At 38.0% G+C, this 26,307-nt stretch overlaps 2 protein-coding genes across 2 annotated transcripts in view; one reads left to right on the top strand and one right to left on the bottom strand.

Annotated features, from left to right (window-relative positions):
- The window catches only part of NUP62CL (nucleoporin 62 C-terminal like), a 121,124-nt gene extending 113,774 nt beyond the window's left edge, over positions 1-7,350 (bottom strand). The window contains exon 1 of the mRNA XM_084870553.1: positions 6,976-7,350. The gene's annotated coding sequence lies outside the window, so the exon portion shown is untranslated. The remainder of the gene's footprint in view (positions 1-6,975) is intronic.
- Positions 7,351-7,763: 413 nt separating this feature from the next.
- Positions 7,764-26,307, top strand: part of DNAAF6 (dynein axonemal assembly factor 6) — an 85,796-nt gene continuing 67,252 nt past the window's right edge. Inside the window, exon 1 of the mRNA XM_084870529.1 lies at positions 7,764-7,832. The gene's annotated coding sequence lies outside the window, so the exon portion shown is untranslated. The remainder of the gene's footprint in view (positions 7,833-26,307) is intronic.

Below are 26,307 nucleotides of genomic sequence, written 5' to 3'. Positions count from 1 at the left end.
GCAAGTAGTTAAGTGAAGGAACATGACACAATACTTCCATTTTAATATTTGCTTAAGCAACACCTTATGAAGAAGATAAATCTGCATCTCAAAAAGCAGAAACAAGGTAACTTCAAGACAGGATCCTTATTCTAAACCATTTCAACGTAAATGTTTAGGGGCTTCTGTCTCACACAGTATAAATATTTTTGGGGGAGTCACTTTGCTACTATTCCCCTACAAATATAAGTAGTGACTAGCATAGAAGCTCAGCTATATAATTTATTAAAACTTTTTCCTACCTTCTTGGGAGCAAGTAGATTTTCTTTAGAGGTACCATTCTCCCTAATATGCCCAGTTACTTGACAACCATCAAGTTCTATGAATTAACTTCAACTCCTCAAGAACATAATTTGGTCTAAAAATTCATGAAAACTGATTAGTCGTGTTATAGAACCATTCTGGTAAATAACAACTTCTGATAACACATATGATTCTTTGATATATTATTAATTATCCAAACTAAGGAGAGAGAAGAGAAGCAAAGGAAAAGTATAAATTCACTGAACAAAAATCCTTGTTCCATCAAGAAAGCCTTCTAGAAATGTTACTCAAGAAGAAAGTATTGCCGGGACCGGTTTGGCTCAGTGGATAGAGGGTCGGCTTGCGGACTGTAAGGTCCCGGGTTCAATTCCGGTCAAGGGCATGCACCTTGGTTGCGGGCACATCCCCAGTGGGGAGTGTGCAAGAGGCAGCTGGTCGATGTTTCTCTCTTATCGACGTTTCTAACTCTCTGTTCCTCTCAATTACTCTCTGTGTAAAATCAATAAAATATATTTTTTTTTAAAAAAAGAAGAAAGTATTAACCTCAAAGTACAGTAGAATCCTTATTTGCACTGATAGTTACAAATGCCAGCTCTGGAATTGAAACTGAATTACTAATGTTTTATTCTAAATGTTTGAGCCCCTAGAGACATATTGACAGAGAGAGGTGAAATTAGCATAGCCATTTTCAAGGAAATTGAAAGGGATCAAACTTAACCATTTTATTTTATGCTAAAATAAAATATAAGGCTACAGAAAATGGTGCATTACTTTGAGTTCATATTAAATATCTTAAGCAAAATAACTTACTGATTACCTTTCACATTAAGTGCCTGTCTTCCCCTTTGAATTATAACATGTCAAAGCCATAAGGTCAGCATCTTATTTTAAGGGCTAGAAAAAAAATTTAAGTTCCAAAATTAAGACCAACTTTCTAAATATTAGAAGACTGTAGATTGCCACGAAACAGGTCTCATTCTCAATGAATGCCTTTAGCAGTTACAAAATTGGAAATACTAGGGGTGGGACCAAAGGGGAGGGTGGGTAGAAGTACTCAAGAAAGGAGAATTTCATAGATAGAGAGAACAAACTGTTGGTTGCCAAATGGAAGGGGGTTGGCAACTGGTTGAAAAGGGTGAAATGATTAAGAAATACAAATTGGCAGTTACAAAATAGTCATGAGGATGTAAAGTACACCATAGGGAATCTATCTATATAAAAGCCTAAGTGACCATCACAACTGAACAGATGACCAAAGAGGATGCATGGGGCGACCAGGCCAACGGGGGGTTAGTGAGGGGTGACCAAACAACTGAGCAGCAGGCAGCGTGGGGAAACCAGGTTAGAAGGGGGGTTAGTGAGGGGCAACCAGGCCAACAGAGGGGGCAGTGAGGGGTGACCAGGATGGCAGAGGGTTTAGTGAGGGGCAACCAGGCCAGCAGGGGGTGGCAGTGAGGGGCGACCAAGCTGGCAGAGGGGCAGTCAGGGGTAACCAGGCCGGTGGGGGGGCAGTTAGGGGGACCAAGTTGGCAAGGGGCCAGTTGGAGACAACTAGGCCAGCAAAGGGGGCAGTTGTGGGTGACCAGGCTGGTGTGGGGGGGCAATTGGGGGCAATCAGGCAGGCAGGCAGGTGAGCAGTTAGGAGCCAGAGGGTCCAGATTGTGAGAGGGATGTCCGACTGCTGGTTTATGTACCTTCTTGGGCAGTGGGACATCCCCTGAGGAGTCTTGGATTAGAGAGAATGCAGGCTGGGCTGAGGGGACCTCCCCTCCATGCATGAATTTCATTCACTGGGCCTCTAGTATAATCAATAATATTGTAATAACTATGCATGGTGAAGGTGGTTAGTAGATTTATGGGGAGAATTGTTTTGTAAGTTATATAAATGTCTATACCAGTATGCTATACATCTGAATAAAATATAATAATGTCAACTGTAATTGAAAAATAAAATAATTTTTAAATCTAAATTTAAAAAAAACACAGAAAATAACAAGTGTAAGCAAGGATATGAAGAAATAAGAATCCTCATACATTTCTGGTGAAAATATAAAATGGAAAAAAAGGAGGGAGAATCTTGGAGGAGCAGAGATGGTGTGTGAGAGAAAAGGGGACCCAAGAGAGAATGGGTATGGAGGCCAGAGAGGCCCAAAGAGAAAGCATGGCTATGTGGAAAGCGGGCAAAGGGACCCAAGACAGCAGATGGGTAGAGAACAGTTAAGTTGAGGGGGAAGTAGAAGGAGAAGAGAGAAAAACTCTAGAGAGAACAAGTCAAAGAAACAACAAACAATAAGAATAGCATTCAAATGCAAATGACAACCTCAAAGACAAATCCACCTTTAGAAGAATCTTTGCCAAAATGTTGGAGTAGAGCAAACAAACAAAACTCTGGGGAATTATGAAGTATAGTATTCATAAAAGCTTTATACAAGCATACATTGCTTGTAATACATTGGTCTGGGCAACAATTTTTAGATATAACATCAAAAGCAAATGCAATAAAATAAAACAAGGGAGACTATATCAAACCCAAATTCCTTTGCATAGCAAAGGAAACCACTAATAAAATAAAAAGGCAACCTGCAAAATTGGAGAAAATATTTGCAAACCAAATATCTGATAAGGAGTTAATATCCAAAAATATAAGGAACTCAATAGCTAAAAAAGCAAGTAATCAAATTAAAAAATGGACAGAAGACCTGAATGGACATTTTTTATTATTTTTTAAAAATATATTTTATTGATTTTTTTACAAAGAGGAAGAAAGAGGGATAGAGAGTTAGAAACATCAATGAGAGAGAATCATCGATCAGCTGCCTCTTGCACACCCCCTACTGGGGATGTGCTCACAACCAAGGTACATGCCCTTGACCAGAATTGAACCCGGGACCTTTCAGTCTGCAGGCTGACGCTCTATCCACTGAGCCAAACCGGTTTCGGCGAATGGACATTTTTTTAAAGAAGATATACAAAAGGCCAACAGGTACATATAAAAAACTGCTCAGCATCACTAATCATCAGGGAAATGCAAATCAAAACTATAAGTACATATCACCTCAGGCTTGGTAAAATTGCTATTATCCAAAAGAAAAAAATGACAAGTGATGGCAAGGATATAGAGAAAAGGGAGCCCTTGTGCACTGTTTGGTAAAAATGAAAATCAGTAAAGCCACTATAGAAAATAGTATGGAGATTCCTAGAAAAATTAAAAATATAACTGCCTTATGATCCAGCAGTCCCACCTTTGATATTTATCTGAAATGAAATCACTATCCCAAAGAAATATCTGTAACCCATATTAATTGCAGCATTATTCACAATTGTCAGGATGTGGAAACAACCTGAGTGTCAAATTGTGGCAGATATGGTGGAGATATTATTGAGGCATCAAAATACAGGAAATCTTGTCATTTGCAATATCATGAATGGACTTTGAAGACATTATGTGAATGTACTTCCAGCGCATTATGGGTGAAAGAAGTCAGAGAAAAACAACTATATTCTTGCTTTATTATTTTTGTTAATAAGACCCCTTTATTTTCATTTATTTATTTTTTAATCCTCACCCAAGTATATTTTCCCATTGATTTTGAGAGAGTAGAAGAGAGAGGAAAAGACAGAGAAAAATATCAATGTAAGAGAAACACATTAATTGGTTGCTTCCTGCAAGAGCCCGACCAGGGCGCAGGCTGGTGAGGAGCCTGCAACCAAGGTACATGCCCTTGACCAGAATCGAACCCGGGACCCTTTGGTCTGCAGGCTGACACTCTATCCACTGAGCCAAACTGGCTAGGGCTATATTCTTGCTTTTATGTGGAACCTAAAATACTTAAATCATAGAAACAAAGAGTAGAATGGTGGCTGCCAGGGGCTGGGGGAATGGAAAAATATTGATCAAAGAATGCAAACATCTCTTTGAAGTGAGAATTAAATGAGATAAATTTGCCATGGTAATAAATAATAAACCTTTATTAAAGAATAACTATTATTTATAAATAATAAATAACAAATAGCTAATTTTATAATTATATAATTACATAATATTAAAATAATACAATTCACTAAATAAGACAAGTTCTGGGGATCTGATGTACAGCAAGTGATTATAGTTAACAATATTGTATTATATACTTGAAAGTTACTAAGAGATTAGATCTTAAATGTTATCACCACACACAAAAAATGTGAGGAATATGTTAGTGTGGTACTTGAATCTGCTATGACTCATATTTTTAAAAAGAAATCATTTTGAAAATGTTTTACTTAACAGTTAACATACATTCAATCTAAGTCTCATATGTATAATGACTATTGTGGTTGATCACTGTTGCTCCAGCATATACAAACCTACATGGGCAAATTCATATATTCAAGGGTGGCAAAAACTCATAGCTCATGTCAACATTCTTGGCTTTCCTGTTAGGATTTCTCTGGAGTTTTATGGAAGGCAAAAGTTACATAAATTATTTTAAATAGCCAAGACTTCACAGTGTTAATGATAGCATTGAATAACTGGAAATAAATCTATTGTTGGTTTAGTTAGGACAAGTAAATTATGGTCATCCCACTCTATGAAATGTTAGGCTGCTATTAATAAAAAATATGAAGACTATCAACATAGAAAAATTCCTGGAATAGAATAAAATAAAAGGAATAAAATTGTATAAACAAAAAGGAAGATTATGTAAAAAAAAATAAAAATGGGTACATATATATAAAATCAGAGAACAGAAATATCAGTTACTAGAGGCCTGGTGCATATCTGTGCTCTGGGTGTGTGTATCTCTCAGCCTAGCCTGCACTGGGCCTAAGCTGTCAGTCAGCCATCCCCTGAGGGCTCTTGGACATCCCCTGAGGGACAAGGCCTGGATGAGAGACCCGCTTCTCCCAGCACAAAAATTTCGTGCACTGGGCTTCTAATATATTATAAAATAACTAGTAGCCCTGAACACAAATCTGTGCACCGGTAGCTCGCCATAGCTCACTGCCACCCTCCAGTAGCTCTCTGTCCGCTGCCCCACCCTCCTGTAGCTCCCCCACCCACCCTAATAGTTTGCTACCCTACCCCCTCTTGTAGCTCTCTGCTGCCCACTTGTAGCTTGCTGCCCTATGCTCCTGCTGGTCTGTGATCCCGTCCTTATTTGGTCGGTCATTATGCTTCATGGCATAACGACCATTTGCATATTACATCTTTATTATATAGGATTAGCTAAACTATATTCCTTTTTCCATAACTATATACCATGGAAACTTTTAGTGTATTTTACCTTTTAAATCTTTCAAGTTTCATTACTATAAAGCCAATCTAGCTGTCAAAGGCCAGAAAATCTTTAGCTTCTGCTTCTGGAACAGGCAAAACAGGAAAGCCCTTTTCCTGTTTCAAATTCTGCCCCTAGATCTGACCTGCTAGTCAGAATGGACAAAAATATTACTCAATCAAGTGAGATCTATCTTACTGAACCTCTCTAATCTTTATGTTCCTCAAGCCGTAAGTTTCTATATTTATGAAATTCTCCAAGGAGGTAAAATGCTTGAAGATTTCTCAGATCCAGGACTTATCCCCTACCTTCCTTCCTCCTCAACCTTGGAGAATACAGTGCTTAACAATGGTCTCTACCTTTCAGGGGCAGGCCAAACCTTGAAGAGGTGATTATATCACTAAAGGTAAAAAGCTTGTGTTCCCTAAGAAGAAAACTATTTTGTATTGAATACTTGTGCACCTGACACTGTACCAAGCACTTTATATATGCTATATGAAACACCACAGACCCATCAGACCAGTTGCTGGAGTTTGCCAAGGAAATCTGCATTTATAACATATGTACTAAGTGATTGAGAAAACACACATAAGTTTGAAAACCAATGGTCTAAGGTCAGTGTTTTTTCAAACTGTGAATGACAATTTATTAGTGGAAAGAGAATACATTGCATGTAGTTACGTACTTATTCTGCAAAACAATTATCAGTTATATATCTGTGTTATGTACTGGGTCATAATAAAATTTATTTCTTAACTGTGAGTCACAGCCAACAGGTCTGAAAAGCACAAGCTAGACATTATGGACTTAGAATAATGCAAATTGGGGTAGAATAGAAACAACAATAAAAAAAAAAAAGCAAACAAAAAGAAAACAGCATAACATACATAATTTAAGCTTCATAAGTATCATGCAAAACAAAACTGAAGAAACTTAAATTCTGATCATCTATAGGAATAAGGAACAAAAGACCAAAAATAAAAAAAGGAGGAAAGCATAAGGGGTATTATGGAAAAGCCAATAACTTAACTTTAGCGAATAACAAATATTATACCTCTGTTGTTTGCTGCTGCTGCTGTTGTTTATCGTGGTAATAACAAGTAGAATAGGCAAATTATGTAAACTTCACTATCCCTTTCGCCAGATTGAGTATAAGTTAGAAAAGCAATAGCAAAAAGGAGAGCAGTTTATTTAATTCATTATCTAATTCCAAAACCTGGATAACCAAAAGTAGCCATCTGTCAAAACCTTTATCTCTCCTTGTTTACAAAACTCAACTGAATGCACCGTCCCTCCAAAGAACACAGCTAATCAGTTCCGAATAATGCAAACATTTACTGAGCCATCTCTTTTTTTTCTCTTTGTTTAAAACCAAACTACGGAATGTGTGGGAACCTAGGGTCACAACCCATACCTCTAAGTGAAGTGAAGACTCAAATTGTCAAGCCGGCGAGGAATGTGCCTTATCTCAACTGTAAGGCTGGGAAAGCTGGCCACAAGGTCCCGCAATGTCCCAGGGAGTAGGAGCCACAGGGAGCTCCAGCTGGTGCCTAACAGGCCCCACGTGGCGGCCGATGGAGTGCTCCCTCTTCGGCTGCAGACCCAGTAAACTTGCCCACAATAGCTGGGGGAAAAGCGCGATCCCGCTCTCAGTGCAGAACGATGAGCCTGGACAGAACTCAACTCCGTAGTCGGACAGGGAGGGGGCGTGGGAAGCGCGTATAGGCGACAACAAAACCTCCAACCCCCGCACCACTAAGCCCACACTTCCGCTCCCACCGCTCCGGAATTGTCAGATCTGGAATTCATGTAAGGGGAAAGCTTAATGAAGAGCGAGCCTGCAGCAGGATGACCAGGACAAACGAAAACCCCGCAAAGTTAATGGCTAGCGCGGCTGCCCATTACTATCAGGGCCCCATAGTAACTAGGTAACGGACAGAGAGGCGGGCTGGGACCTACTTGGACAGAAAAGAGCCAGACCGTGCAGTGGACAAACTCCCGCTGGCGCGAAGCTGACAGGACAGGGGCTAACTCCTGGACCTAGTTAAGTGAAAAGGGCAGCCATTGAACCTGACTGGCGCGCGCTCGGATTGGTTGATTTTGGTATTGGTTCTAAGTAGATTCTTCTATGATTGGTCAGGAAAGTCAAGCGGGAACCGGAGGTGAGGGGTGGAAAGGGGGGTGGGAACAAAGTTGTTACCCAGGCAACAGAGGTACACAGAGCTCTGAGCGATTTTCTGAGCCTAGCCAGCGACCCGAAAACTGACCCAGGTGAGGAACCCGTACATTACGTGGGGGAGATAAGGGATCCTCAGATTCCGTAGCTATCAGAGAAAATAGAGAAGACTCTAGATACTTACAACGCTAAGAAATAATAAAAAAAAAAACCCTCACAAGTCGCAGATAGAAAAGAATCCAAATTCCCCTGCCCAAGATACTCTAAGAAAGAAGCTTTAACAAAACTCACTTGATCATGGTGCAATTTAGAGTTTTATCATACAGAGGATGGGTGCCGATCGAATGTCAGAAAGCCAAAATGAGCAAGTGTAGGTTGCCCAACGGCTTTCACTCCACTTTCACACTCCAATGATTATTAATACGAATTTGAGAGTGAAAACTACCTTTCCGTGTGGGTAAATTTGGGTGCTTCAAGTGAAAGTAGCCACTGTACCTTGTTTTACACGGATAAACGTGATTTATCCTGGACCAGCACGCTTTGGTTAGGATATATTTTTTTAGGGGGCATAACACTGTTCAGACTGGGAGAAAAAAAAAAAAAAAAAGAGGCCTGTACTACTTGTTACTTGGATAATGTCCTGTGCGCTAGAACGTGAACGCTGCGGGCCTGAGGGCTCCAACGGACCTTGGTCAGATAAGATCCCTTGAAGAGTGAGAAACTGTCAGTCCACGCTTAGTGGACTGGAGCGTAGCATATAAAGACAATCTGTACCTACCAAACCTGCTACTCAACAAGGGATAATTGGGAAAATACGTCGCTGTCATCAGGTGAGAAAATCTATCAAAAAATGAAATTTGAGTGAGGGGAGAGAACGGTATTTGATCAGAGGTAAGGGTCGTTTCTCCTAAGAGTTTTCTGTTGTGAAAAGGATTCAGGACAGAGACTTTTTCCTAAACAAACGAAGAAAACAGGCCCATTGACTTGAGGGAAATTTTTCAAAGTACTGAAGGTAAATTATCTGTCTCACTTCTTTTTTTTAGATAGAGGTAGAGTATGAGAATGAGACAGAAAGACAGGAAAAAGTTACTGACAAGTGTGTTAAGTTTAGCTAAAATAAAGAATAAATAGATGGGAAATATTAAGTTAAAAGAGGCTCATTGGTTTAAGTTTGTGAAAAATTCCATATACTTTCAAAAAAATCATCTTCCATTAAATATATTTTAAATTTGTAATGCAACTATGCTAAGTTCCCAAAGTTCTTCATGACTTGGTACATCATTGGGTGGCAGTGAAAGTTAGAGACCTAAAAAAAGAAATCATTCTTAGTTTTGTAAAAATAAAGTCAAAATGAATTATTTTTAATGAGTATGGAATTATTGATGTGTATAGTTGTCAAAAAAATGTAAAAAGGGGGGAAACAATTAGCCCATACATTATAATTTAATTCAGACATAGGCAGAGATTGTTTACTTTTGCATTTTCAGAAGAATTTTAATACAGGTATCGCTAAATAAGGCATTATGGATATAAAGTTGCAAAAGGAATGCCAAATTTTTTTAGGAGAATAAATGGATTTTGACTACTTTGAAATCATTCAGCTATAAATAGTATTTTATGAAGGTGTATGGGTTTACCTATTAAACAAGTTCCCAAAGAATACTATTTGGTGATTCTTTGTTATTCTGATTTTATTTACTATACAGAGTTAAATTAATAAAATAACACTACTTTCTGAATAGTTTAAAAATCAGTTTTCACTAATTTTATCTAGACTTCTCTCCAATTAGTTCAAGTAAAAAAGCCACCCTTATTGACAATTTGAATGGAGTCAAATAAATTGGAAACAAGACCCCAGCCCTCACAAGCAGGTTATTGATATTGCTTCAATATCATGGATCTGGAGCTATCCTGGTTGATCTTGTTTAGCCGCTAAGTTTTGGTAATGATCTGGTTTTCTCTTTAGTTCATTGTGACTGGTACAAAGAGAGGACCCCAATCATACCTCTATCCATGAAGGCCATAAGGGCTCAGGTTGTTGTGGGAAAATCAAAGATTTTGTTTAAAATATGCTGCCATGGAATTGGCCTAGCGAAGGAGAGTGAGAGAATAAAAATAAAAGACTTAGAAATGTATTTTATTAATAACCAAATCTCAAATAAAAGGTTTAACAATATACTTTGTTTTCAATGAAACTCCTACTTAAGTTTTTCTTAAATTTATTCTTAGACTATTTCAATGGCAATGCCAGATTCCCAAACATAAGCTTTGTGGCTTTAGAACACATTTTTATCCCTACACTATAGTACCTGAGTAGTCTAGGAAAAAGGAAGAATGTATTTTAAGGTACAAGAGCAGAAGATTATAGGGTATATTTAATAAGCAGTTCAGTTTTTAACAGAATACAGATTACGTGTAAGAGAATTATAGAAGTGAAGGGCAGAAAATCATGAAGGGCTTTGATTTCCAGGCTCAAGATGAACTTAATGTGTATTAAATTTACAAATTACAGATAGCCCTACAAATAACACTACCTAGTTAATAAAAAGGCATATTGCTTTAGTTTTTTCCAATGTTATCTGATTGCATCAAATGAACTTTAACATATTTTTAATAAATGTTAGTAAATTATTCATAATCTGTTAAGCTTCTACAAAAGCTGGTACAATATTTATTTACTTTTTTATTCTTTATTGTTTAAAATATTACATATAGTGTTACATATGTATCCTTTTCCCCCATTGACCACCCTACCCCCCAGCACATATCCCCACCCCTCTAGTGTCTGAGCATATTAGTTATACTTATACTAGTATGCATGCATACAAGTCTTTTGGTTGATCTCTTACTCTCCACCCCCACCCTCTTCTACCTTCCCTCTGAAGTTTGAAGGTCTGCTAGATACTTCTCTGTCTCTGGATCTATTTTTTTAAAAATCAGCTTATGTAGTTCACTGTATTCCACAAATGAGTGAGATCATGTGATATTTATATTTCTCTTACTGACTTATTTTGCTTAGCATAATGCTCTCCAGGTCCATCCATGCTGTTGCAAATGATAGAAGTTCCTTCCTTTTAACAGCAGCATAGTATTCCATTGTGTAGATATACCACTGTTGTTGTGTTTTGTTTTTTTTTAGTTTTTTTTTTTTTTTTTAATCCACTCATCTGCTGATGGGCATTTAGGCTGTTTCCAAATCTTGGCTATTGTAAATTGTGCTGCTAGGAACATAGAGGTGCCTATGTCCTTTCTGATTGGTGTTTTTGATTTCTTGGGATCAATTGGACAGATACATGCAAAAAAATTGGACAGATATATTCCTATTAGTCGGATTACTGGGTCAAATGGGAGTTCCATTTTTAATATTTTGAGGAAACTCCATACTGTTCTCCACAGTGGCTGCACCAGTCTGCATTCCCTCCAGCAGTGCACGAGGGTTCCTTTTTCTCCGCAACCTCGCCAACACTTGTTGTTTGTTGATTTGTTGATGTTGGCCATTGTGACAGGTGGGAGATGGTATCTCATTGTGGTTTTGATTTGCATCTCTTGGATGATTAGTGACTTTGAGCATGTTTTCATATGTCTCTTGGCTTTCTAAATGTCCACTTTTGAAAAGTGTCTATTTAGGTTCTTTGCCCATTTTTTGATTGGATTGTTTATCTTCCTTTTGTTAAGTTCCCTATAAATGTTGGAGATTTAACCCTTGCTGGATATAACATTAGCAAATACGTTCTCCCATGCAGTGGGCTTTCTTGTTGTTTTGTTGATGGTTTCTTTTGCTGTGCAGAAGTTTTTTATTTTGATGTAGTCCCATTTGTTTCTTTTCTCCTTAGTTACCATTGCCCTAGGAGCTGTATCAGTAAAGATATTAGTATGACATATGTCTGATATTTTGCTGCTATGGATTCTTCTAAGATTTTTATGGTTTCCCACCTTACTTTTAACTTCTTCACCCACTTTGAGTTTATTTTTGTGTACGGTGTATGGTGTAAGTTTGTGGTCCAGTTTCATTTTTTTTTTTTTTTGCATGTATCTGTCCAATTTTCCCTAAACCATTTATTGAAGAGACTGTCTTGACTCCATTGTATGCTCTTGTCTCCTTTGTCAAATATTAATTGAGCATAGTGATTTGGGTTGATATCTGGGTTCTCGATTCTATTCTGTTGATCTATATGTCTGTTCTTGTGCCAGTCCCAGGCAGTTTTGAGAACAGTGGCTTTGTAATATAGCTTGATACCTATTATTGTGATCCCTCCAACTTTGTTCTTCTTTCTCAAGATTGCTGTGGCTATTTGGGGTCTTTTTTTTATTCCATATTTGAACTTTTGGAGAGTTTTTTTTTTCCTAGGTCTGTGAAATATGCCATTGATATTTTAATGGGGAATCTATTAAATCTATAGATTGCTTTGGGTAGTATGAATATTTTAATGATGTTGATTCTACCTAACAATGAACACTGTATATTCTTCCATTTGTTTGTCTTTCTCTCTCTCTCTCTCTCTCTCTCTCTCTCTCTCTCTCTCTCTCTCTCTCTCTCTCTCTCTCTTTTAATATCCTGTAGTTTTCTGAGTACAAATCTTTTACCTCCTTACTTAAGTTTGTTCCTAAGTATCTTATTTTTTTTTTGTACAATGGAAAATGGGAGTGTTTTTATTGTTTCTCTTCCTGTAAATTCATTATTGGTGTATAAAAAAGCCATAGATTTATGGGTGTTAATTTTGTATCTTGCTACATTGTTGAATTCATTTATTAAATCTATTGTTTTTTTGATTGAGTGTTTAGGTTTTCAGTGTATATAATCATGTAATCTATGAATAGTGACAGTTTTACTTCTTCTTTTCCAATTTGGATGCCTTTTATTTCTTCTTCTTGTCTGATTGCTATGGCTAGCACTTCCAGTAGTATATCTAAGAGGAGTGGTGAAAGTGGGCATGCCTGTATTGTTCATGTTCTTAGGGGAAATGATTCTAGTTTTTACCCATTCAGTATGATGTTGGGTCTAGGTTTGTCATACAATCTTTATTTCCATTTTATTTAGAATATTTTTTTAAATTCACAGCATTTTTCTCTTTTAATTTTTAGAAATATTTAGTTATTGACAAAATATTGATGAGTTTTGTTTATCAAAATACAATATCAACAAATGTCATAATTTATTATTTTGTGATTACAGATTATTTTTACAGTTGACTTAATACAATTTTTTTTTGCTAAAGTGCCAATTATACTTTTACTCCAATTTAGCTTAGTATGAATCTATGTTATTTTATGTCAGCATAACTTGGATTTGAAGAAGTCCAATTTATAATATGCTTCAGATACATAGCGTGTTACTATAAATTATTGTGAATGACTTGTTTAACAAATACACTCAAACATATACATTCCAACAAGGGGCATCACCTTCGAAGCAGTCACTTTGGAAAGCTATCCAGTTATTCCAATGCTCTTGTTATTGCTCAAACTACTTTGGAAACTACTCTTTTAGAATTGCCTTGGGGCCTGTAGCACATGCTTTTGAATATCCTCATAGTAAAAATTTTCATATTTTGAAAGTAGATGTGATATATAGATGTATCTAGAAATTACTTGGAGACAAATCTGATTTGTAATCAGACTGAGTGATACCCATTTTTTGGTGGTACATCTAAAGACAATTCCAATATATTTTGAGCATTGATAGCATAATTTACATCAATGTATATAACCTTCCAAGGTAACTACTTTTTAACATAACATTTGTATGAATTAAATCATGTTTAATTCAGTATTCATTGACTCTTGACTACATGCCAGCTCTAGTTATTGAAGACATTTAGCCTACAGGTGTAGCTTCCCACTGCCCGTGCTGCTCTGCCTTTCACAAATGAGAGGCCAGAGCTCCTTTCGGCGCAGGGATTTAGAATTAATCTGCTTTCCCTAAATCCAGTATCCAGTGTGTCCACTGAAGTACAGGCATTTTTTTTTTATTATCTGTACTGTGACAGAGAAAGTCTCTGATGCAGTGCCTGGTTCATTTTCTCTTTTCCAGCTGTGACTTTGAGCACTATTCTATTCTAAACCCTCATCTAGCTGCCAACTACCCCAGTCCTCAAGGACTGGACCCTGCCTCCTATACCCCCACCTATGGGCCAGGATCCTAATAAACCCTAAGTGGGTCTCCCTTACACCTCTACTATTCAATTTTCTTACTGTGTAACACTGCTCACATCCCATAACACTCCCTGGCCATGTTCTTGCCTAACAGATGAGGATGCAAGAATAGCAGTTCTGGTTGCTATCTCGGACACTATGTTTGGGAATTCTGAATACCCTTCTTCCAGGTTAGCTCTACTGGTGTCAGTTTATTTCCCTCTCACCAGCCCACTAGTGAGCTCTCATAAGCCTCATCATCAAGTATCTGTGGGTGCTGGCACCATGTGCCACACAATAATGATATTTTTACATAACTTTTCACAATTTAGCAAGCTCACATATATTGTAGAAAATAGCATCACAACAATTTTATAGGATAAGTAATATTGAAATAACGAAACAATTTCTGCTATATTTGTTTTTTAAAGGCTCACTGTACAATCTCAACTCAAAATACTAATTATATTATTGCATTTGATATTGGATCAATTTTCCCCTTTCATTGTCAAAGGAAGAAAATATTTCAAAGTTTTTGCTTTTAATGTTAAGTAAATATTTAATGAACAAATAATCAACTAGGGCTTTTAAAATATAAACAGGAGCTTCTTCCTTTAATTTGTGTCAATTATTCATTTCTATAGCAGGCTATCAGACCATACTGTGACAGAAAGTAGTTTTATCACATGTTATTCCATCTTTTCCAAATTAATCAGTTTCCAATGTAATAAGCTTTATTAGTAACTTATTCAACATTGTTATTAGAAGTGATATTCATGCCTAGAAACATTTAAAGGACCATTAATAGCTAACATATGTTGAGTGTTTAATAAGTGCCAGGCACTGTTCCAAGCTCTTTTATATGTAGTAAGCTACTTAATTCTTGTAACAAACTAATGAGGTATCATCATCATTATTATTACTCTCATTTTAAAGATAAGGAAAATGAGGTATTGAGAGTTTAAAAGATATGCCAAAAGCCACAGTTAGAAAGTAAATGATAGATAACGAGTATAGGCAGCATGACTGCAAAGCCCTTACTTTTAACCACTATGAGATACTGTCTCTATGCTGGATATACAGGGTAATTTAACACTTGTTTCATATCCTTGACATCTCCTGTAATCATTAAAATCAGTTTTCTATTTAAAAAATTAAATTTAAATAATGTTAAAAATAATAAGACAAAAGGTTTGAAAACACCATTCTCATGAACATTGATTTTGACAGGTACACATTCATAAATCCCTTTTGTATTCCTATTCTAGGCACAATGCAAATATTTCAGTTGGTAATTTAGTAAGAGCACTAAAGTAATGTTTTCTGTGAATTAATTTTAATAAAATAATGTTTAAAATATAGCAGAAGTATAGAAAAGATTACTATTATATTTATGCCTAAATCACTAATAATATGACTAATTCTACAGTCTTTTTTAAATTTTTTAAAATTTTTTAAAATAAATTTTATTGATTTTTTTACAGAGAGGAAGAGAGAGGGATAGAGAGCTAGAAACATCGATGAGAGAGAATCATCAACCAGCTGCCTCTTGCACACCCCCTTGCCCTTGACTGGAATCGAACCTGGGACCTTTCAGTCCGCAGACCTACGCTCTATCCACTGAGCCAATCCGGTTTCGGCTACAGTCTTTTTAAAAAATAAATCTTTATTGTTCATATTATTACAAATGTTCCTCATATTTTTTCCCTCCATTGTTTCCTCCACCAGGTTCCCATCCCACCCTCTGCCCTTTCCACACACCCAGTTGTCCTCATCCATAGGTGCACAGTTTATCTTCAGTCTCCTCCCGCACCCCCCACTCCCTTTCCCCGAGAATAGTCAGTTCACTCCCCTTCTATACCTCTGATTCTATTATATTCAACAGTTAATATTGTTCATCAGGTTTTTTAATTCCCTTGGTTTTTAGATTCACTTGTTGATAGTTACATATTTGTTGTTCATAATTTTTATCTTTATTTTCTTCCTCTTCCTAAAGAACCCCCTTCAGCAATTCATATAATTCTGGTTTGGCGGTGATGAACTCCTTTAGCTTTTTTTATTTATTTGTAAAGCTCTTTATCTGGCCTTCGATTCTGAATGATAGCTTTTCTGGGTAGAGTATTTTTGGCTGTAGGTTCTTGTTATTCATCATCCTGAATATTTCTTGCCATTCCAGTCTGGCCTGCATGGTTTCTGTTGAGAAATCAGCTGACAATCGTATGGGTGCTCATTTATAGGTAACTACCTGCTTTGCTCTTGCTGCTTTTAATATTATCTCATTGTCTTTTGCTCTTGGAATTTTAATTATGATGTGTCTGAGGTGGACACTCTTGGTGCACCCCTTTGTGGTGTCTTGGAGTGGTCCTCTTTGGATTCCTTTTGTTTGGGGTTCTGTGTGCTTCCTGGACTTGTAAGTCTATTTCTTTCACCAGGTGGGGGAAGTTTTCTGTCACAATTTATTTCAGTATGTTTTCGGTATCTTGCTCTCTCTCTTCTTCTGGGACCCCCATAATTCTGATGTTGGTTCGCTTGAAGTTGTCCCAGAGGTTTCTTACACTATCTTCAACTTTCTGGATTCTCTTATCTTCTTGCTTCTGTGGAGGAGTGTCCTCTGGCTCTTTGTGTTCCAAATCTTTGACTTGATTCTTGCGATCTTCCATTCTGTTTTTAGGACTCTGTATAATATTTTTTATTTCAGACAATGTATTCTTTATTTCTAGTCGATCCCTTTTCATATCCTCATAGGTCTCATTTATTTTATCAGCCTTTTCTAGTAAATTCTTGAAAAACTTCATAACTGTGGTTTTGAACTCTATATCCAGTCACTTGTTGTCCTCCATTACTTTCGTTTGTGTTCTGTTTCCTTGTCTCGGCATTTTCACTACTTCCCTGAGTTGGTAGGGTGGCTTTGTGTGTTAAGGTGTCCTATATGGTTCAGTGGGTCAGCCTCCCAGTTATCTGAGTTGGACACTCTTGGTGCACCCCTTTGTGGACTGTGTGTACAGCCTTTTGTAGTTAAGTCTTGCTTGTTGTTGGTATCACTGGGAGGAACTGACCTCTAGGCCAATTGGTTGTGAGGATCAGCTGTGTCTATGCCTGGAGACAGCCTTATTCAACTAGACTTGGAAAATTGCAAAAGCCTCTGTGCTCAGCTTGGATGGGGCAGAGTTTCAGGGTGGAGCCTACAGCCTTGGATTTGTCAGCCCCACCCTATGAGGTTCCTGAGTCTCAGTGTTCCTCAGTGTCCTTCAGTACTCGCTGCAAGCACCTCTGAGAGAAAGGTGCCCTCGAGTTTCACCCGCTACCAGACAGTCTAGTCTCTCCCCCAGTGAGCCCGGAACTGGGGTTCAGTGCAGTTGGAAGTAGGGTTGGAAGTGGGGATAAGAGCAGTCTGGGGCTTATGTCTCCTTCCTGCTAGGGCAATCTAGCAGCACAGTCAACAGTCCATCCTCTGTGCACAATGTGCGAGACTCTGGGACTCTGCCTTTTGCCGCTCCCCTAAGTTTCCGCCTTACAGCCCAGATTCCCGCCGTATGGGCCTGGTTCCCCAGGGTTTGGCCTAGAACTGGGGTTCAGTGACGTTGGAACTGGGGCTCAGCACAGTCCGGAGCTTTTGTCTCCTTCCTGCTAGGGCAATCCAGTGGCACAATCAACAGTCTGTCCTCTGTGCCCAATGTGCAGAACTCCAGGGCTCTGCCTTTCGCCGCTCCCCTGAGTTTCCGCCTTACAGCCCAGATTTCCTATGTATGAGCCTCTGGGTCTCGCCCAGAACTGCAATTCTGTGCAGTCGGAATTGGGGTTCAGCACAGTCGGGAGCTTTTATCTCCTTCCTGCTAGGGAACGCCAGCCAGGCACTCAGCCGCCCCCCTCTCTGGCTCTGTTCTCTCCCCACGCACACACCGTGTCTCTGTACCTTAGGCTTTTACAGCTCCTCTGATTTTCCTTCTGGTTTTCTCTTTCCTTCTAGTTGTAGAATTTCCAGTCAGTCAACTTTCCTGTAGTTCTGGATAATGTCCACTTTATATTTTAGTTGTATTTTTTGAAATTGTTGTGTGAGGCTGCAGTTAGGCAGTTACCTATGCCACCATCTTGGTTTCTCTCTAATTCTACAGTCTTTATTCAGGTTAGTCATTAAAGTCTGACACTTCCAAGATTTTTAAAGATCCTAACATCCTACTGTAAACATAACTATAGAGATTATTTAGGAGACTGATATCTGGTTTGTAGGATTATAGGTATTTGTGATTTACTTACTTAAACTTTTAATGTATTATTTCCTAAAAATTTTACAATAGACAGTATCATTATTATAATCAGAAAAACTATTTTGTGTAAACTTTTACTAAAGTCACTGGACCAACCCCTTTGAATTTTCCAATGGCAATATAATGCTAGGTATAATATGCAGTTAATTAAAAATTAAAGTAGAAAGTATAGGACTATCTGAGTTAAAAGTTTGAAATAATTTCCTTAAGTCATACCCAGTGGAAAACATTATTTTCAGTTTCCTAAGTGAAATATACAGCCTAGACAGCATAAATGAGACAGATAAAAAGATAGCTTATACAACTATATTTCTAAATAATGACATACATTCTATATGACACTGACTTCACTTTGTCTGGAGGTAGGACTAAAAAATTCTGTTTTTTTTTTTTGTTTGTTTGTTTGTTTTTTTTTTTTTTTTTTTTAACCAACTCCACAAGTAATTCTTTTTTTAAAAAAAATGTATTGGGGTGACATTAGTCTACATGAACATATAGGTTTCATGTGTGAATTACTAATTTACAAAATCTATGTATAGGACCATGTGCTCACCACCCAAAGTCAAGCCTTCTCCTGTCACCTCATATTAGTCAAATCTTCTCCTGTCACCTTTTCTTCCCCAACCCCCTCCCTCTGGCAACCACCACACTGCTGTTTGAGTACATAAGTTCCCATTTTATATTCCACATACGAGTTAAATCATATAGTTCTTAGCTTTCTCTATTTGACTTATTTCACTTAGCATAATGTTCTCAAGGCCCATCCATGTTGTTGTAAATGATGCTATTTCAGCCTTTCTTATGGTTGTGTACTACTCCATTGTGTATATATATTGTACATCTTCTTTATCCAATCCTCTATTGCAGGACCACCATAAATAATGCTGCAATGAGCATAGGGGTGTATATATCTTTGCGTATAAATGATTTCCAGGTTTTTTGGTATATACCCAGAAATGTGTTTGTTGGGTAGTATGGTAGTATGGTGTATTTTCAGGTCCTCTGCCCAATTTTTGATTGGATTGTTTATTTGTTTGGTGTTGAGTTTTATGAGTTTCTTATATATTTTGGAAATTAAACCTTTGTCGTAGCTACTGTTTGCAAATATCATCTCCCATCTGGTTGGCTGCCTGTTTGTTTCATTGTCAATTTCTTTTGCTGTGCAGAAGCTCTTCAATTTGAGATAGTTCCATTCATTTATTTTTGCCTTTACCTCCTTTGCCTTTGGGGTCAAGTTCATAAAATATTCTCTTCGACTCAGGTCTATAAGTTTGGTACCTATATTTTTTTCTATATAACTTATAGTTTCGGATCTTATGTCTAAGTCTTTGATCCATTTTGAATTAATTTTTGTAGCTGGGTACAAACTGCAATCCAGTTTTATTCATTTGCATGTGGTTTTCCAGTTTTCCAAGCACCATTTATTGAAGAGACTATCTTTACTCCAATGTACATTTCTGGCTCCTTTGTGGAAAATCATCTGTCCATATATGTGTGGTTTTATAGCTGGGCTCTCTATTCTGTTCCATTGATCTGTGTATCTGTTTCTCTGCCAATACCATGCTGTTTTGATTATCATAGCTCTGTAGTATATTTTGAAGTCAGGCAGTATGATACCTCCAGCCTTGTTCTTTTTCTCAGGATTGCTTTGGCTATTCTGGGTCTTTTGTGGTTCCATACAAATCTGATGATTTCTTGTTCTATTTATTTTAAAACTGACATTGGAATTTTGATGGGGATTACATTAAATCTGTATATTGCTTTGGGTAAAATGGCCATTTTGACTATGTTGATTCTTCCAATCTATAAACACGAGATAGTTTTCCATTTTGTTACATCTTTTTCAATCTTTTAATGCTTCGTAATTTTCAGTACATAGGTCTTTCCCATTCTTTGTTAAGTTTAGTCGTAGGTATTTTATTCTTTTATTCAATTGCAAAGGGAATTGTTTTCTCCATTTCTTTTTCTGAAGTTTTGTTGGTATATAGGAAAGCAATGGATTTTTGTACATTTATTCTATTGTATATCCTGCAACTTGACTGCATTTGTTTATTGTTTCCAGTAGTTTTCTTTTCTTTTCTTTCTTTTTTTTTGAGTCTTTAGGGTTTTTTATATACAGCATCATGTCATCCACAAAAAGTGACAGTTTGACTTCTTCCTTCTTTATTTGGATTCTTTTATTTCTTTCTCTTGCTAGTACATACTCCCAGACTATCTATATATAAAAAAAGCCAGTGACTGAAGAGATCAACCAAAGGACTTGTATGCACGCATATAAGCATAACCAATGGATGCAAGACACTGGGGGATGAGGACAAGTATAGGTGGGGGGCAATGGGAAGATATGGATACATGTAATACCTTAATCAATAACAAAATTGGAAAAATAAATAAATAAAAGGAGTTTGTAGCCATTGGGTGGGCTGGTGCGGGGCAGTCATCATAATGGCCATAAAGACAATAATGACTGGTTGTTATGATGCCCATCGTGGCCAGCGAACCAGCCAATCAGGGGGTGGGGCCAGCTGGCCATACTCATGGCCCTCCCACCTGCTGGCCTGCCCCTGATCAGACTCTCCCACTCTGATTAAGAGCTGGCTATTGGCCAAACGTCCCCTCCCTTCCCCCTGGCCAGCCTTGCCCCCAGTCAGCCTGCCCTACCACAATAGGCCCGCAGCCCCTCCCCCTGGTCTCCCCACCCTTGATCGCACCTCCTATCCCAGTAGGGAGTGGGACTGGCCAGCCAAGCTCCTGCAGTCCCTCCCCCCACTTGGTCCCACCCCAGATCAGCTCCCCATCCCATTAGAGGCAGGGTTGGCCAGCCAACCACCCGCAGCCCCTCCCCCAGGCCACTGGCTCCCAAATCAGCAGCCCCCCACCCCATTCGGGGATGGAGCCAGCCAACCCACTGCCCACAGCCCCTCCCCATGGCCAGCCACACCCCCAATTGGCCTCTCAACCCCAATTGGCCCCTCAACCCCAATGGGGGGCAGGGCCTGCGGGCCAATCTCCAATGGCCCCTTCCCCCAGCTGGCCTGGCTCTGATTGGCCCTTTTGGGGTGTGATAGCTGGCCAATCTCTCACCATCATCTCCTCCTCCTGACAGGCCCAGCTCCAATCTATCCAGATTGGGGCCAGGCTGGTTGGATCCCACCCATGCATGAATTCCTACACTGGGCCTCTAGTGTTGAATAAGAGCAGTGAGAGTGGACATCCTTGTCTTGTTCCTGATCTTAGGGGAAAGGAAAAGCTTTCAGTTTTTCATCATTGAGTATGATATTGGCTGAGAGTTTATCATATATGGCCTTTACTAAGTTGAGGTACTTTCCTTCTATTTCTATTTGACAAGATCATATGATTTTTATCCTTTCTTTTGTTAATGTGATGTATTACTTGATTGATTTCCTAATGTTGAACTATCCTTGTGCCCCTGGAATGAATTCCACTTAATCGTGATATATTGTTTTTTGGATGTACTATTGTATTTGATTAGCTAGTATTTTCATTAAGATTTTTACATCTGTATTTATCAGGGATATTGGTTTGTAGTTTTCTTTTTTTGTGTTACCTTTGCTAGGTTTTGGTATTAGGATTATATTGGCCTCTGTGTTAGGAATTATTGCCTCTTCAATTTTTTGGAAGACTTTGCAAAGAATAGGCTTTAATTCTTCCTTGAATATTTGGTAGAATTCATTTGTGAAGCCATCTGGTCCTGGACTTTTGTTTTTTGGGAGGTTGGAAGGTTTTTGATGGTTGTTTCAATTTCTTCACTGCTGATCTGTCTATTTAAATTTTCCAATTCTTCATAATTTTGTCTAGTAAGGCTATATATATATATATATATATATATATATATATATATTTCTAAATATATATTATTGATATTTTTACAGAGAGGAAGGTAGAGGGACAGAGAGCTTGAAACATTGATGAGAGAGAAACATCGACCAGCTGCCTCCTGCACAACCCTACCAAGGATGTGCCCGCAACCAAGGTACATGCCCTTGACCGGAATCGAACCTGGGACCTTTCAGTCTGCAGACCGACACTCTATCCACTGAGCCAAACCAGGTTCGGCATAGAAAGGTTATATATTTCTAGGAACCTAGCCATTTATTCTAGATTATTGAATCTGATGGCATAAAGGCTTTCATAATATTCTAGTATGATCCTTTGTATATATGTGATGTCTGTGGTGATTTCTCCTCTCTCATTTCTGATTTTGTTTATATGGGTCTTTTTGCTTTTTTTCATTAGTGAGTCTAGCCAGGATTCGGTCAATTGTAATAATCTTTTCAAAGAAATAGCTCTTTGTTTTATTAATTTTTTTCTACAGTCTTTTTGCTCTCTATTTCATTTAATTCTGCTCTGATTTTTGTTATTTCCTTTCTTCTGCTAACTTTGGGTTGCTTTTGTTCTTCTTTCTCTAGTCTTTTTAGGTGTGATGCTAGATTGTTTACTTGGAATTTCTCTTGTTTATTGAGATAGGCCTGTAATGATATAAACTTCCCTCCTATTACAGTTTTCGCTGCATCCCAGAGGTTTTTATATGTTATCATTCTCATTTGCCTCTATATATCTTTTGATCTCATCTTTTATTTCTCCTTTGACCCAGGAATTTTTAGGAATATGTTGTTTAATCTCCATGCATTTGTAGTTTTTAAATTTTTTACTTCTTTTTTAAAAGTTGATTTATAATTTCATGGCATCGTAGTCAGAAAATATACTTGGAATAATTGCAATCTTTTTAAATTTGTTGATGCTTCTTCTTGTAATCCAACATATGGTATATTTTTGAGAATGTTCCATGTGCACTGGAGAAGAATGTATAGTCTGATGTTCTGGGATGAAATGTTCTGTAAATGTCAATTATATCTATTTAGTTTAGTGTTTCATTTAAGGTTGCTAGTTCTTTATTGACTTTTTGTTTGGTTGATTTGTCTAGAGCTGTCAATAGAGTATTAAGGTCTCCAACTATAATTGTGTTTTGAACTGTTTCTCTACTTAGTTCTGTGAGTAGGTGTTTAATGTATTTCGGTGTTCTCTGGTTGGGCACATATATATTAAGAAGTGTTATGTTTTCTTAATGTAGTGTTCCCTTTATCATTATGAAGTGCCTGTCTTTGGCTCTTGTTACCTTGAGATTTATTTTTATCAGATATGAGTATGGCTACACCTGCTTTTTTGGGAATGTTATTTACTTGGAGAATCATTTTCCACCCTTTTACGTTGAATATACCTTTGTCTCTGCTGTTTAGATGGGTCCCTTGTAGGCAGTATATGGTTAAGTTTTTGTTTTGTTTTTTTTGTTTTTTTTAATCCACTCTGCTACTCTGTGTCTCTTTAGTGGTGAATCTAGACCATTTACATTTATGGTAATTATTGATGTATGAGAATTTTCTATAGCCATTTTATCTTTTGTTTTCTGGTAATTCTGTGCCTCCATTGGTTCTCTTCCTTTATGCTTCTATCTGTTGTTTTTGTTTGGTAGTATTTCATACATCTTTCCTCTGTTTCCTCTTTTTAATTTTTTTTATTGATTAAGGTATCACATATTTGTCCTCATCCCCCTATTCCTATCTCAAACCCCTCCCCACGCATACCCCCACCCCCCTGTTGTCCTTGACCACTGCTTAGGCTGTTTCCTCTTTTTTTTTTTTTAAACCATATATCTTATTTGGGGAATTTCTGTGCATGATTGCTATTAGTTTTATAAAAAGTGAAGTTGCATATATACCATAGTTCCCCCCCCCCTTTTGAATACATCTGATCTTCATCCTTTGCCTATCCATACCTGTCCCTCTTCCCCTTGTATGTTTTTATTGTCAAAAATTATCCCTGTTTATGCTGCAAGTTTTTAGCAATCCTATTGATAGTGTTATGACCTTATGTTCTTCATTTCAGGTAAAATAACTCCTTTGAGTATTTCCTGCAATGGAGGTTTTCTAGTGATAAAATCCCCCAGTTTCTGTATGTCTGGGAATGTTCTTATTTCTCCTTCACATTTAAAGGATAATTTTGCTGGATATAATATGAGTGGCTGATAATTTCCCCCTTTCAGGAATTTGAATATTTGGTTCCACTCTCTTCCTGCTTGTAGAGTTTCTGCTGAGAAATCGGGTGAAATTATGATGGGTTTTCCTTTGTTGGTCACTTTCTTCTTTTCCCTGGATGCTTTGAGAATTTTTTCTTTGTTACTAATTTTTGACAGCTTCATTACCAAGTGCTTTGGAGAGGGCCTCTTTGGATTGAGATAACTAGGTGTTTTGTTTGCTTTTTGGATTTGAGGAGCTAATTCTTTAGATAGATTTGGGGAGTTCTCATACACTATTTGTTTTAATAGACTCTCCATTCCATACTCTTTCTCTTCCTCCTCCACTATGCCTATGATTCTGATGTTATTTTTTTAATGAAATCAGAGAGGTTTCTTATGGCTATTTCATATTTATTTATTCTCAGGTCTTTCTCTTCTTCCCTCTGCATCAATTCTTGATTCCTGTCTTCAATATCACTAGTTCTTTGCTCTAACTGGTTGGTTCTGCTTTCTATGTTCATCAGTTCACTCTTAATTTCTTTAATTGCCTGCTTCATTTCCAGGATTTCTGCTTGATTGTTAAAATGTCAATTTCTTTGGAGAAATACTAATTTTGTTCATTGATTTGTTTTCTGAGTGTGCTGAATTGCCTGTCAGTATTTTCTTGCATCTCATCGAGTATTTTCGGAACTGCAATCTTGAAATCTCTGCCATTTAGCTTGCATAATTCCATTTGTTACAGCCTGTTTTCTGGGGATTTTTCATTTTCTTTCTGGTCATCGTTGTGATTGTTCATGGATTTTGTTCTTTGTTTTCCCATTTATCTCTGAGTAGGTATTTCTACTCTGTTCCAGTAGATGGCGCTGAATTGCAAGATTTTTTTTTTCTTTTCTTTTTTTTTTTTTTTTTCTTTTACCCCCTCTGTGGCCTCACAGTTTTGAGCCTCTGTGGCTTCTGTAGGGCTGTATTGTCTCTGGTGTTTGGGGGTGAGGTTTGTTTTTCCCTCACAGTAAGGACAGTCCCTGACCTCCAAGGGTCTAAGCACCCCTCCTCCTGGGGTTCAGTCACAGAGGGAAACTGTGTTTCTACTTCAACAGCGCTTGGCCTACAGACAATATACTCCTGGAAACAATCCAAGGGCAACAGGAAGTGAGACCTGGGAGTCTAATCTGTGGCAGGGCTCTGCTATCTACTTTGTTTGCCTGAAAGCCGAAGCCAGGCCCCTCCGTGGGGAGCGACTCTGTAGGGAGGGAGTCTGCTGACTCTCATAGCTTAAGCATGCAACTCAGATCCCATTCACAACATGCCCCCAAGATTCAGACATTCTCTCTTACTGTTTGTGTGTGCGACCACACAATGACACCAGTCCAGTGGCTATTCCAACAGTCAGCCACTTGTTGGGTTAGCTATGTTGGTCCAGACCAGCTGAGGAAAACGTTTGCAACTGCTGCTTCCAGTTCCCAGCTGTGCTGCAGACATGCTGCTGTGCTATAGCTGTGGTGTTTGGCTTCCCTCCCTTCTCTTGCCTCCCCACTTATTCCAAGGAGCCCATCTTAGTTGTTCCAGTGTATAGGTCTCTCAGGAGTGCATCTGGGTTGAGCAGGCACTTCTTTGCTGAATTATAGGTGGTTGTTTTGTTGAAATGTTAGGGGGAGAGGATAGACCTGCCCTTACATCGCCATTCCTCTGACATCACTTCCGCAAATAATTCTTAAGCACACTAAAACCAGAGAACCACTTTACTGGTGCTCAATAAATGCTTGTTAAACTGAGCATGAAGTTTTAGTAAAGTTTTACTTGTCACCCCTGGTCTGAATGAATTTACAAGGATTTTCAAGGAAAAATAAGAAATAATGGAGTGATCCAGGGAAAGAAGGAGGATGTGACAGTAAAAAACAAACAAACAAAAAAACTTCATTTATAATAATCCTATATAATAAAGAGGGAATATGCTAATTGACCCTCACACCATCACAAAAGATGGTGGCTCCCACGGCCAATAAGGAAGGAATATGCTAATTGACTGTCCCACCCTCAAAGATGACAGTGCTCACAGCCACAAGATGGCAGTGCCCAATCTCCTCAGCCCCCCAGCCACCTAGGGCTATCCTGAGATGCATGAAAGCTTCGGATGGTGGC

The sequence above is a fragment of the Pipistrellus hanaki genome (genome assembly GCF_964339955.1).
Source record: "Pipistrellus hanaki genome assembly, chromosome: X".
Classification (NCBI taxonomy): Eukaryota; Metazoa; Chordata; class Mammalia; order Chiroptera; family Vespertilionidae; genus Pipistrellus; species Pipistrellus hanaki.
This window is presented reverse-complemented; position numbering and strand designations above follow the sequence as displayed.